The sequence below is a fragment of the Saimiri boliviensis genome, chromosome 2 (assembly GCF_048565385.1).
Source record: "Saimiri boliviensis isolate mSaiBol1 chromosome 2, mSaiBol1.pri, whole genome shotgun sequence".
Classification (NCBI taxonomy): domain Eukaryota; kingdom Metazoa; phylum Chordata; class Mammalia; order Primates; family Cebidae; genus Saimiri; species Saimiri boliviensis.
In genome coordinates this window covers 33550169-33564290 of record NC_133450.1, presented here as the reverse complement: position 1 = coordinate 33564290, position 14122 = coordinate 33550169, and the positions used below count along the sequence as shown (strand labels likewise).

The window sequence follows — 14122 nt, the reverse complement described above, 5'->3', positions numbered from 1 at the left end:
ATCCCAAGCCACCATCACTCCTCACCTGATGAATCTACTGCAGTAGCCTTCTAACGGAGTTCACCACTCCAATTCTTGCTAGTTCTCAATTCCACTTTCCTCATATAGCCACAATAATCTTAAAAAAAAAAAAAAAAAAAGCAAACAGACTTAAGCATATCATTCCCCTATTTGAAGCCCTTTGGTAGCCTTCTCTTGCTCTTGACATAAAGACCAGATTTTTTTTTACCATAACCTTCAAAGCCTTGCATGAACTCACTCCTTCCCATTCATTCCCCTTCATCCCATCACTCTCTCCCTTACTACATTTCAATAGCAATGGCCTTCATGTTCACTCCTGGATTACACTAAGGGACTGTCCACCCCAGGACCTTTGTACATGCCATTATTCTCATTACTCTTCTTTGAAATGAGGGTTTCTCATTTGCACTCCCCACTCTTACTAATGCTTCAGCTCTCAGCCATTAAACAGTGAATGACATAAGAGCAAAGACTGTGTCTCTTCTGTTTATCATGGTATCCTAAGTGGTTAGTAGGCTCTCAATAACTGTTTTTGGAATTAACAAATGTAGCCACCAAGGAAGATTCCTCAGACATCAGCCTTCTATATTTTTGATCTGAATTATAACCGTTTGCTTTGGAAATACATGTACATTTCATAGACAAATCCTGACTTGATTTTAGAGACTATGTAGGACCTCTTTAAATTCCCAAAGCCTGTGCTCAAAGAGAAGTTCCCTTCGGGACACAAAACATCAGGGTGCATATTGTACCCATGAAGACTTCCCTCTCAAAGGACTTTGAAGATTAACTTGGTTTAATCCAGAATGACAAGGCTGCCAAGTGCTGAAGCCCACATTCCTCGGTGCTCGGGGTGCTGGGGGCATCACAACAGGTGCTGGGGGCCTCTGCCTTTGACCTGACTCTTAGGAGAAGAGGTTATGAGGATGACTGTGGAGGAATAGAGTGGTTGAAGATGTTCAGCATCCATCTTCAAAGGTAAAGAAAGCTCTTGTCATCAATGATGTGCACAAAGACATTCATTCAGAGGTTTGACACTCACCCACCCTAGAGAAATGTGGAGAGAAAAGGATACTGGCTCCTTACTTTGACCTCTGAAAACCCTGACACTTAGAGGATTCCAATGAGCCCCATGCGGCGACAACAGATGGTGGGCACAGCTGTGCAGCTCTTTCATCAAGAGCCAACCCAATGACAGGAGGTGGCTGCTGTGAGAGCCAACCAATCCCAAGGGGGTGAGTATCCATAGGGGAGGAAAGAGAGCTGGTCTTCCAGAGTAAAAGGATGTGGAACATTGGGATGGTAGAATCATCCTGATGAACAGAGGACTGGAGTCCTATATATCTTGTGGACCAGGAGAATTAAGGAGGATCACAGCCTTTGTTCTCCTTTGGCCTTGCATACACTTTGTGGCAACAGGTTTTTCAGGGGAATGTGCTATTATATGATCAGAATCAGAAGCCAGTTTAAAAAGACTGTTCCATAAGAAAATAAATGAACTGAAGGAAAAGATGAAAGAAAACAAGACAAGTCCAGGCACAGTGGCTCACATCTGTAATCCCAGCACTTTAAGAAGCTGAGGCAAGTGAATCACTTGAGGTCAGGAGTTCGAGACCAGCTTGACCAACATGGCAAAACCCCATCTCTACTAAAAATACAAAAGTTAGCCAGGCACAGTGGTGCATGCCTGTAATTCCAGCTACTTGGGAAGCTGAGGCAGGAGAATCACTTGAACCTGTGAGACAGAGCTGGCAGTGAGCCAAGATCGCACCATTGCACTCCAGCCTGGGCAACAAGAGTGAAACTCTGTCTCAAAAAGAAAAAAAGGAGAAAGAAAACAAGGCAAGAAGGTGGGATGGTTAGTGAATGCATGCACCCAGTTTTTGAAATTGAAGGTGGAAGATGCCCTGTGAATGCCCAGTTTCTCTTTGCAGCCCTGCCAGGAAATGGTTTCTGGCTGAGATGTTAGAGGAAGCAAGAATATCTCCAATGACCAAGCCAGTGGTCATTTTTTATGTGATTGACCCTGGCCCAGACACCAATCGAGATAGATTCCAACCTCCTGGGAGTCCAGTTCAATCCCTTAGAGACCCAGATGATCTGTGGTTCCAGAAGACTCTTCACCCTGGGTCATACTCAGGGATATGACTCAACTTGAGACTGTTCCCCCCATACCATCCCAAATAATAAAGACATTCATAATAGTAACTAGCATCTACAAGTGTTTATTGTACGTATAATGCTGAGTACCTTCTCATTTAATTTTCATAGCAACTCTAGAGTTTAGTAATATTTTTATCCCTATTTTATATTTCAGGAAAATGAGTACAAAGGAAATAGTAGAGCTAGAACTCACAGACAGATGACATAAAGCATGGTTTTAACCACCACATTTTACTAAGATGCTCCACTTTGTTGTAGAACATCCATGGCCTCCAATCAGTTTCCAGTCTGATGTGGACTTAGGAGCAAGATGACCGTCCCACACCTGCTCAGTAGAGAAACTCGCTATTTGGAGGTTGCTTACTGGGGTTATCCTAGCTGCCTACTATAGCCTTTCTTTTCTTTCTTTTTTTTTAAATTTTTTTTGTTTGTTTTTTTGACTCATTAATCCCTTCCTTTAAAGCTGTAGCCTTTCATCCAAATATTCTCATTCTCATCAGTTCAGGTTGACAAACATTGACAAAAGCCTGTGATTTGCTAGACCTGGTATTAGATGCTGGTGGATTAAATGAAAAAAATCAGACACCACGTTTGCCCACAAACGTACAACCTAGCAGAACTGTACAGATGTACGAATAGACACTTTTACTGTAAAAAGTGGAGGCAGGACAGAATACTGTGGGTATGTGAAGAGGGCACTGAGCCAGCCTAGGGATTCAGGGAGGTGTTCTGAAGGTGATCACTGAAATGAGTCTTCAAGCATAAGTGAGCTTTAGTCAAAAAATAAATAAATAAATAAGGAAAATGGGAAGGGCATTCAAGTCAAAGAGAACAGCCCAGGCAAAGGCAAAGACATGGAACATGGAAACATAATGAAAAAGGCTGCTGTGGGCATGGAATTACAAGGCTTGCAGCATGCAGCAGGAGGGCCAGTAGATGAAGCTAGACAGTAGGGAAAACTTTACTTATGGCAAGCCTTATATGCCAGGCTGAGAAGATGGGGCTTTAGTCTAAGGGCAATGAAAAGCCAATGACAGGGTGGTAAACCAAAGAATGACATGATATGATCTGTATTTCATAAATACCAATTCCACCTAAGGGTTTAGGATGGCTGTCAGCGGGCATAGATAGAGTCCAACCTCTTGGGAGTCCAGGAAGTTCAGACAGAACTCTACTGCAAACTGAACAGATACAGACAAGAACAGTGGGCCTGTGTAGATTCTACTCATGATGACCTTCTGTCCCCATGTCACATTCCTCTCTCTCAGCCAAACTGATGCCCTGGCTCAGCCCCCAGCCTCTCATCTCTTTCCCAGATCATCTTCCTAACGCCCCTGAGGCCATCTGCAAGGTGTCTGTGTCCTCAGCAGTGGCTCCTGACATCTTTTAATATCACTGGCAAATTTAATTAAAGTCACCGTTCCTCTGCTCTTTCAGATCATTAATAAAACAGTGCCACCAGGACAGACTGAGCAAATTCTCCCGCCTGCTATGCCCTCCACTTTCTCCAATGGGAACACTGTTCCAGGCCTGTCACCAGCCTGGGTAGAATCATCCTGCTCTGCTTCTAAATCTGGACCCCTGCACAGGTGTCATAGCCAATTTATATTAAAGTTTTAGGTGCATCCAGGCTGCACTGGCTCCTATGTGTCACCTGAGTCTACGCACACTGCATATTCTCCCGTACCTGCTCTGCCTCCAGTGGGTGAAAGTCAGTGCAGTTCTGTCCTCGGCAATACTCCTCGAGAGACACAAGAACAAAGCTCCCGACTCTCTCAAGAGCAGGAAAGATGTGACCTCCACGGCTTAGGTAGCTTGATTGCCACAGCTGGAACTCGGATCCAAGGAGGAAAATATAATATTAAATATGTGCTTGCATGATTCACTTTTTTGAATCTTTGCAATGAAGGAAGTACTATTATTATCACACCTGTTTTAAAGATGGCAAATTAGAACTTGTAGAGGTTAGGTAATTTGCCCAAAACCTCAGTTAGTAAGCAGAAAGGTAAGCATGTGAGTTCTGGCAGTCTGCCTCCAGGACACATGGTGTTACCACCATGCTTGGCATATACCCTAGGTTTGAGGAAACCTTTGAGCAAAGGCTCAAGGAGGGCAGGCTGAGTGTTTCTAGATGTGGAGGCCCCCGACAAGCTACATACAGTCAGAGTGGATCCATGGTAGAACCCTGGATTTGAAAACAGACAAGAACTTCCTTTCCAGCCATGTCTCAATGAGGCGTGAGATCCTGGAAAGTCAGTGACCCTCTCAGGACATCAGCTTCCTCATCCATAAAATTCAGGTTAGGTTAGATGATTGCTGTAGTTCCTTTCAATCAAAGATGCTTTGATGACATGAAGGGAAAGAAGTGAAGGGACACATTTATGTTAGGTTGACCCAGAGCCATGTGAAAGCCAGGTGTGGAATTTAGACCACCACAGAGACCTCAGAGGATAAGAGAGTAAGCTAGACAGGGGTGGTAGGAAGAAGGGACCAGGAAAAAGTCAAGGAGAGCCTACATTCTGGATTTACCAGAAGTCCCTTGGACCAAATCCATTTTTTAAACAACTGCTAGCCAAACTCTGTGCTAGCAATTGCAGATACAGCCATGAACCACTTCTCCAAATCTGAGAGTTTATTTTCTGATGAGGGATGAAGACAAAAAAGTAATTATAGGAATAACTGATTACAGCTACATCTTGGAAAATGATATGATTTTCTTCTGCTGCTCAGTTTGGTGGCTCTATAGCTACCTCAACTCTTGTGGGCAGTGGCTGCAGTGCAGCAGGGCTTTTAACGTAGAGAATGTTGCAGTCATATGTGAGATAATATTACACTGTTCTTGCTTCTCTGATCTCATGCAATCGTCATATTTTGCCTTCCCTGATGTCTCTGATACCTTCATAATGCCCTGCTGACATCCTCCTCGGTACTACTTACAGAAGAAGAGAAAAGAAAGCTTCCTAGACAGACCAGGGCATCAGTGGGCCTCCGTCTCCTCATGCTTTATAAGGGCCAAGGACTTGAAAAAAGTGATGACAACAGCAATGATGATATATATTCATCAGGCACCTACTCTATGGCCGACACTGCTATAGGCGTTTTTATATCTGTTATTTACTACCCCACAACCCCACAATGAGACATATCTTGTTATCTGTTTTAGAAATGAAGAAACGGAGCCTCAAAGATTCATAATTTACCCAAGGTCTACTAGCTGAGAAAGTGGCAAAGAAGAGCTATGAAACTCGGTGTGTCAAATGCTAAAGTCTGCTTTTAAGTTCCAGGGGATGAAAGGGATGGTGGAAGAGGAAGCTGGGGATCAGGATCCCTTAGGTCAAGAACTTCAGGCTCCAGAAATCTCTGTGCCTTCTGGGAAGCCTTCCCTGAAAATGCCTCTTCCTCTAACTTTAAAGCGAGTCATTTATTCTTTTGGGTTTCTCTAACAATTTGATCACCCCTGAAGCACTTGTCATACTGTACTGGGCTTATCTGTTTACCTGCCCATCTTCCACGCTCTTCTAGAAGCTCTGTGAAAAATTTCAACTCAATGTAGAGAAGCTTTTTTTTTTTCTTTGAGACAGTCTTGCTCTGTCGCCCAGGCTGGAGTATAGTGGTGCAATCTTGGCTCACCACAACCTTCACCTCCCAGGATCAAGCAATTTTCATGCCTCATCCTCCTGAGTAGTTGGGATTACAGATGTGCACCACCACACACAGCTAATTTTTGTATTTTCAGTAGAGGCGGGGTTTCACCGTGTTGTCCAGGCTGGTCTCAAACTCATAACCTCAAGTAATCTGCCCACCTTGGCCTCCCAAAGGGGAAGCTTTTTTTTTTTGTTTTTTGGAACAATGATCGTCACACTCAATGAAACTCTATTGATAGGGCTAAGAGGTTGAACTTGATCTCTGATGCCCTCGGGGCCTCTAAAATTCTATGATTCAAAGATGCCTGAAATTTGCTAGACTTGTGGAAATCAGAGGACTTGTAAGTCCTTGACAGATCTGGGGAGCTACAAACACTGAGAGTAGGCCAGAGAGCTAGGAAGACAGAGGGCTTAGCTCAGCTTAATTTAAGTTTTGTTTTTCTCATTGCTGGGTCAACATCTGCATTTCAGTCATCCCCCAGTTGGAGACAGTGATGGAACCAGGATCACATTCTAGAGATGGCTGTACATCTGAATAATCCTGGCGTTCAAAAAAATACAGACATCTGGATCCTACTCCAGACCTAAGTTTTGGACTCTCTGGGAGAGGAGCCTAAATATTTGTTTTTGAAAAGTTCCTTAGTTGATTTTAAGATACAAAGTTGAAAACCCTGGGAGAGAAGAGAAGGAACCTCTCCAGGCTGTGACATTTGCATCCCAGATTTCTAGCCATCAGAGACTTTCTTTGGACTGAGAGAAGGACTCTCAGCAGATCATGCGTTGACTCATAAATGGGTACCACAAGACATTTCTATGCATTGGACAAACATCCCTTCCTCTTGGAATCTCACTTGCTTTCTCATACCTTGCCAAGAACAGTCAGCATCAATTCTCTACCCACATAAGCAGATTTTCCCTTTGTCTTTCCCTAAACTTGCTGTCTACTTGCTTTATACTTGTACTGAGGAAATATAAAAGATCCAGAATTCCCTTGTCTTTGGAGGAAAATGATGTTACTCATCCATTTTCAGCAAGTTGTATTTCTAATTATTTTCCTTTCAGTGATAATAGCTTAGGCGTACTTCTTCACACTTCCTTATGGTCTCTTTGTTCATTCACTCACTTGCTCAGTTATTCATGCATGCCTGCATTTGTATGGAACACAGCTTATGTGTCACAGGCTGACTTTCACTGAATTACGGTAAGAAGGTTACTCTCATTTGTTCCAAATTCATTTTTTTTCCACACACTCAAAAAAGTTAGAATATAAGTTCTAAGAGGGTAGAAATTTTTATCTGATATTTCTGTATCCCCAGTGCCTAAATCAGTGCCTGGCATACCGTAGATGCTCAGTATATATTTACTGAATGAATGAGTACATTGAATGAATGTGCAAAAATAGAAGGGATAATATCCAGTGATTTCTCCCATCTTTGGCAGTGTTCAAATTGGAGGCAGGAGAACCATCTGTCAGGGATTCTGTGAGCAAGGTTTTTTGAATTTGAGTAATATGAGCAAAATATAATCCCTCTAGAGAAGCACACACTTCATTGGAGAACAATGACAGAAAACCAAATAATTACAACAAAACAAGTACCAGATTTTGAAGCATTTGCAATGTGCCAAGAGATTACAAGAAAGGAAGGTACAGCACTGTCTGGGATCACTGGGGCCAGCTGCATGAACCAGCTAAGGTCAGGTCTAAGATTTAAAGAATGAATAGGAGTTAACTGGGTGGAAGCCAGTGCATCTCAAACAAAGGCTATAGGAAGCCCAGGCTAAAGGGCATGGAAGCCTGAACAAGCAGTGCCTGTTTCCAGAAGGATGAGCACCATGGCTGAAAGACTTGAGAGAAGCTGTGGAGATGAGTGAGGAATCGCTGGTAAGAGGCCTTGTGTGCCTGGCCAAGAAATGTGGGCATTCTCTTGGAGGCAATAAGGAAGCACTGAAGGTTTTTAATCATAGGAGGGAAAAGATCAATGTTTTTCTTTTGGATAGGCAACGTAGAGTGATGACAGTGTGGGAACTGGATAGGTGAATGAAAGTAGGGCAAGACTGGAGGCAGGAAGACCCGTCCAGACTCTCCCAAGATTGGGGTGAAAGGCAAGGGAGACCTGAACCAAGGCAGTGGGAGAAGGGCTGCCAGGGAAAGTGTGGATTTCAGAGGCACTGAAAGTAAAATTATCGTAAGTTGGAGACCAATGAAAATAGAAGATGATGGTGAAAGAGGAAGGACCACACCACATCAGGCCCCTTCTTCCACTGGCCCTGCAAAGTTCATCCTGATCCTGAGACCCTCAGGCCCCAAGAAATGGAAGCTGAAGGAATCAACACAAAACCATCCAACTTAAGTATCTTTTTAGCTTTAGGACTTCCTGTAACTGGGACAAATGGAGCCTAATGAAGGCCTTAGAGTGTTCTTCAGTCTAGTCAAGGGAATAACCATTTGTGGATTCGATAGTCCAGACTGTGATAAGCTCTGAAGATGCATTGATGAAGCAGGTCTGGTCCCCCTCTGGAGTGACACACAGAAAAGTACATGAGATCAGTAGTCAAGTGTGAGCCAAGGGTCTGGGGACTTATGAACACTGCCTAAAGGTTGTGGAGTTAGACATCTCAGATCTGTTCAAATGATCATGCAGTTTCACACAGAAGAAAATGAGCCCATGGAACATATTGCTCTTAAGAAATAGCACTAGCTAGAAAGGTAAGAATTATTGGTCAAAGATCCAAAATATTGAGATTAACTCAAAGTCTAGAGTGGCTACAAGAAAGCCTGACACTGTCCATTGATTCATGATGAAAGTATTTGTCGAGCACTTAGTATGTGCCCATTACAGTCGTAGGTTCTTTGAAGATCATTTCTGCCTGGATGCATTCTCAAATTTACAGTATGCCAGATATGTGTCACACTCCATTCTAGCTGCTGGAGATTTAATATTTAATATTACATCTCTCGCCTGGACTACTGCAACAGCTGTCAACCTCGTTCCACCCATTACAATCTACTCTCCACAAAACAGCCAGGAAGTCTGTTTAAAATGTAAATCAGATAGGTCATGACATTCTTTGTATCCTCTCTTTTTCTGTGGCATCCCACCCCCTACTGACTTCTCTTCTAGCTTCTAACTTGCTGACCTTTCAAATCTCCTACCATTTTGTTTTGCTCCATCCATACGTCACTCCCACATAGATGAAATACTTGGAAGTTTCTAGAACAGGCAAGCATATACCTTAGAACTTGTGCATTTATGGTTCTCTCTACTTGGGACAACCTTACCCTAAATATCCACATAGGTCACTTTTAAATTTCATTCAGACCTTGGATGCCACCTCTCTGAGAGGCTTTCCCCCACCCATCTTAGTACAGGCAATCTCTCCCTCCAGTACTCTCTTGTAACATCACTTTTCGTTTTCTTTATAGCCCGTATTCACTTAATGAAATCATCATTTTTGTCTACCTACTTACTAGTTTATCATCACATATCTACTCTGTAGTAGCAGGAATCTTGTCCTTTTTGTTCACCATGGTATTCCCATGCCTTGGCCAGTACTGGCAGAAGGGGTACTCAGTAAGTTTTTGTTGAATGGATGCATAATAACTCTTCAGGAGTTTCATTAAGTGATTCTGGAAAGATGCATCTAGGAAGAGACTTCACACTTCCTGGCAAGCCTTGGGGTAGAGAGGTATATAGTTAAAGCCAATGATCTCAGAGTGCAGACAGTTTTGTTCATTCTCAAGAACCAGTGGGACCACATGGTGTTTGGACAGAGTCATGAGTCTAATTCTAAACACAGCCCCTTCTTCCAATCCTAGCTCTCTCATTGGCACCTCACTTTTCCTTCAGAGTATGGCATAATGATAAAAGGCACGTATACTGCATCATTCATTCAATAATTATTAAGCAATACTATGTGCTAGGGGTTTACAAAGACCTTCTCACTCACAGGATCTTATTTAATCCTTCTTGTGAGGATGATCATACAGAAGAAATCGGGGCTCAGTTTATTGCTGAGGGTTTCTATGCCAATAAATAACGGAGCCAGAACCAATCCTTGGTGCTCTGAATGCCAGAGGTCTCCTTTTACCAGGCCTGAAGGACTGTGTCATGTCTGGAGAGACCAAGAGAAAGCATCCGCTGCAACTGAATGGAAGTCAGGGCTGGAGTCAGAGAAGCAAGAGACCCACAACAGCCTGAAGCAGACATTGTTCCTGCCCTTCCCTATTCCTGAGAGAGAACCACCTGGGCTCTATCTTTTGAGGTTATTCATGGGGTGAGGCTGACATCCTTCTGCCCTGTTGCAAAGCTATCAAGCGATGCTGGTGATCAGCCTCATTCATGTACATTTTTCTCAGACTATTCTCCAGAACCCAGATGTATTTTAATGCCATTTAATTTACTTTAATTTTTTAAATGTTGAAATATGGAATTAAATCATATCATTGCCTGATGCAAGAACAAATAAAAACTGGCAAGCAGTCAAAATTGTCTCTGAGACAAGGCTGGGTAGTTCTCTTGCACAATCAACTCTAAGGATGCCCTGGGCCCTGCTTTTACAAGGAGTGCTAGGAGCAGACTCCTCAGACTCCCAGCAGATCTAGCTACTGTCTTTGGAGATGTGCTCTCTCCTAATTATTTCCCTTTGAGGTTGATTCCTCTATTAATTCCTTTTCAGGGGCTAAAAGACAGTGGCTCAAGAGGAGTCTTCCTGTCTCACTGGGGAGGGAGCACAATAGTATGTTTGGGGTAGATGGAGCATCCGGAAAGTCACTGAGCAGAGTGGTTTTACTAGACTCTCAATGGAGTCTACATGGCTCTAAACACATCTCTCCTGGGGGCTCTATGACAGGCAGAAGTGCAGGAGGTGAGATAAGATGTCTGGAACATTTGGGTGCCTAGAGCACTGCTAGTCATTCTGCAAATGCCCTAGAGCACCGCAGTGGGAGCCGACTGGTGACTTGCACATTGAGGAGTCCCAACCTGGGGCCCTTGGTACACTCAAACCAGTTTGGGACACCTTACAGGCTGGACAGCCTGTTGTTGACTGGCCAAGTTGATCTCTAGAGACTCAATGTGATAGCAGACACACTAGAGGCTTCAAGTTACAGCTGGAAGGTTCTGAAATGAAAGATACTGTCAGCACTGAAAGTATTCTTAGCAGGAGACAATCCACATGCTATGAAACAAGACTTGAGGAATACAGAATTGTCAGGTCAAGGAGGACCATAAAAGTCAACACATCCAACACAAACTCTTTTCATGGGTAAGGAATCCAAGGCCCAGAGAGCAGAGGTGAGGTGGGTCTTACCTGCGGTTGTCAGAAGTGATAAGAATTAGAATATAACATTTTACCACCAATTCACTGCCTCCTCTATTAAACCATTTTCCTGTTCCTGGTTTGAATTTTGACTACACCATTGTCTTCTTTTATGAAATAGTATAGATCCCTTTCTTGACCTTGTTTTACCTTCTTCATGGGTGAGGGAGTATGTTCATTTATTCACTCCGTTTTTCATTGAATACCTCCTGTATTTCAGGCATCATGTGACATACAGTGGGAGACAGAAAAAGCACTTGCTCCAGGAAGGATGATAAGCCATACGCAAAAAAAAAAAAAAAACAAAAAAAAAAAAAACAAAAAAAAAAAAAACAAAAAATTTCAGAAAGTGTAAAGGGCTAATGAAAAACAGATGTCATGTTATTAAAATTCACAGGAGGAAAGGACAGCCTCTCCATAAAGCCTTCCTATCAGGAAGAGGCATTTGAAGTGAACACTGAAGAACAAGCAGAAGGCTTAAGGGGAGGTAAACTGTGAACAAATGCACAAAAGCAGAAAGGGCAAGGGAACTGTAAAAAGTGAGTCTAGATACAGAGCGGGGCACCAGGTCATTCAGGGAACTGGAAACAACTGGAACTTGAATACAAAGAACTGGAAAAAATGGAAGACCCTTCAACATTTTTTTGTGTGTATAAAAATGATAAGTTTACAAAGGCATTTTAGGAGGCGAATCTTGTAACTGATTCAAATGAATTGAAAGAGGGAAAGTTGAAGTTGAGGAAATGGTGGAAAGCTGTTTTTTACAGTATAATAATAGTAAATACTTCATACAGCTATGGTAAGGATTAAATGGGAAAATCAACGTAAAGCACTTTGAAACAGAGTGGCTGACAGATGGTAAACACACACACACATTATTATTATTATTTTTATACAAGAGGCGATAAAATCTGCACTTGAGTAGTGGTGGTTGGGATGAAAAAGCTATCTTGGAAGTTTTGAGCCAGGGTGACTGGAAGTTTATTGGTGCCATCAACAGAAAGCGGGAGGTAGGAGGAGAAGCTCCTAAGGACAAAGATGATGTCGGGTTAGTAAAAATTCAACCTGAGGAGTTAACAAGGCATCTTGTTGGAGATATTGTGCACAAGGCTAGAAAGAAGACACCGAGCTTGGAGAGCTAGAGTCACAGACTCTGGGAACTAGCCCCACAGCAGGACCAGCACAAACCATTGAGGGAGACTGCCAAGGGGTAGGGGAGAAAGGAAAAAACTGGGAGGAGAGAGAATCTTGGGGTGAAGTTGAAGAGGAGCCATGTAGAGTTAGTGAGACCTGGAGAGCTCCGTGTGAAAGAAGCCAAAAGAGGAAAGACTTAATGAGCTAATGGTCAATATTACCTGATGCGGGGAGAGAGAGAAAGAGGACACCAGGCAGCTCTTGGGAATATGTCATTATATTTTGGGAAATGAGAAGTCCTTGGGGGATGACACTTGGGGAGAAGGTGGAGAAAGTGGGAAGTGAGTGGATGAGTGATGAGGAAATAGACAAGTGATTAAAGTTTCAAGAGTTTGTTGAAGGCATGATGGGAAAAGGGTATGACGGGGAAAAGGAATTAGGCAAGTGATATTCTTTTTAAGACGGGGTTTGTTGGGGGAGAGGATTCTGTGTTGAAGAAGAAAGACACTTCAGATAAGAGATGGAAGTGGGGCAGTTTACAAAAGCAGGACAAGAGTGGCTCCCGGGCACTGTGCAGGAAGGAGAAGGGAAGGTTTTTCTGTTTGTTTGTTTGTTTTTCTCTAAGATTAGTGGCAGGGAAGGATGAGGAACCCAGTGGAGAAACCAGGGTGCAAAGGAAGAATGCTGACCAAGCTCACACTGTTTGGTTTCATTCTTTTGGACTTTGAGGTCCTCCGCTGTCAAGTGATTTGGAAATTATCACATGGAAGCCATGGCAGGAGCACAGCTTCCAGTCCTACTTCCGGATCTAGTCCCCACATGACCCAGCATTCCTGCACACAGCTAGGAAAGCCCTATTTGTCTTTCTAAATATCGTGTCAATAAATGCTATTTGGTCTGTTCCAAATTATATATAGATGAAACAGAGCTGTTTTCTTCTCAGAGATGTGATTCTGTATGCCATATGCCACATCCAAATACCCTGGATTCTAGAATTAGCTTTTATTCACTCTCCATATTATTTTTAAATACCCATATAGATACATGTGTGAGTCTCCTATCTAGATGTCTTGCTGTACAGTCTACAGACCTAAATCCTTATCCTTCCAAGCTGCTTCTTCAGGCCTGTCCCAGCCTTCTTGGATCTCTCCATCTCAAATCTTTGAGAGTTTGCTTTGCTCTGCAGTTCAGTTGGCCAGAAAATATGTCTTACACTCTCTGGAGCCCTTTCTCCTTTCCCCTAAGGCGTCTGCCCAGTATTGAGTTTAGAGTGCCCATTCAAAAAACAAATGAACAACCAAACATAAACCAATCTCATTAGAGGAAATTAGTGAGACTTTTTCCTTGAAGGGTGTCTCTGGTTTGTGTGGAGTCCTAATTAGGGAAAATAAGTCAGGCTGGCAGGACCAGGGGAAGGCAAAAAGAGAAAGCAGCTCTTTTTCATGGTCTGCCTTTTTTCATGGTCCGGGACACATAGCCCTCCTGTGCAAATAACTCACAATCTTCCTGTGTCCTGCTATCACCAGAACATCGGCTGATAAAAAAGTGCAAGTTAACTGCCTGCAGCCTTGGCATTATCAGTACTGCACGTAGCTCTCTCCAGCACAAGCCCTAGCCTATAAAATCCCCAGCAAGCCTTTGTCTCCTTGCAATCAGCTCTTTCTTCTCTTGCTGACCTGCTCGTTGCCTCCTTGCAACGTATTTTCATACTTTCTCTAATAAATCTGCCTTTTAATTTTTTACCTGCAACTATCTTGGTAAATTTTTTTTTACCTCCCACGTCACACTAGCCCCAAATAGTCACTACCTGTGACACTTTGTGCATTAAAACAGAAAGAGGA

General features: G+C 43.0%; 1 protein-coding gene across 10 annotated transcripts in view; it reads right to left on the bottom strand.

Moving 5' to 3' along the window:
- Window positions 1-14122, bottom strand: part of SLC8A3 (solute carrier family 8 member A3) — a 146632-nt gene that overhangs the window by 127592 nt on the left and 4918 nt on the right. The window contains exon 2 of one of the 10 annotated variants that reach the window (XM_074393060.1): window positions 26-118. The exons of 8 other annotated variants lie outside the window; for them this stretch is intronic. The gene's annotated coding sequence lies outside the window, so the exon portion shown is untranslated. Of the gene's footprint in view, window positions 1-25; window positions 3370-14122 lie in introns of those variants that run through there. One more of the 10 variants, XM_074393061.1, reaches the window with a different exon arrangement.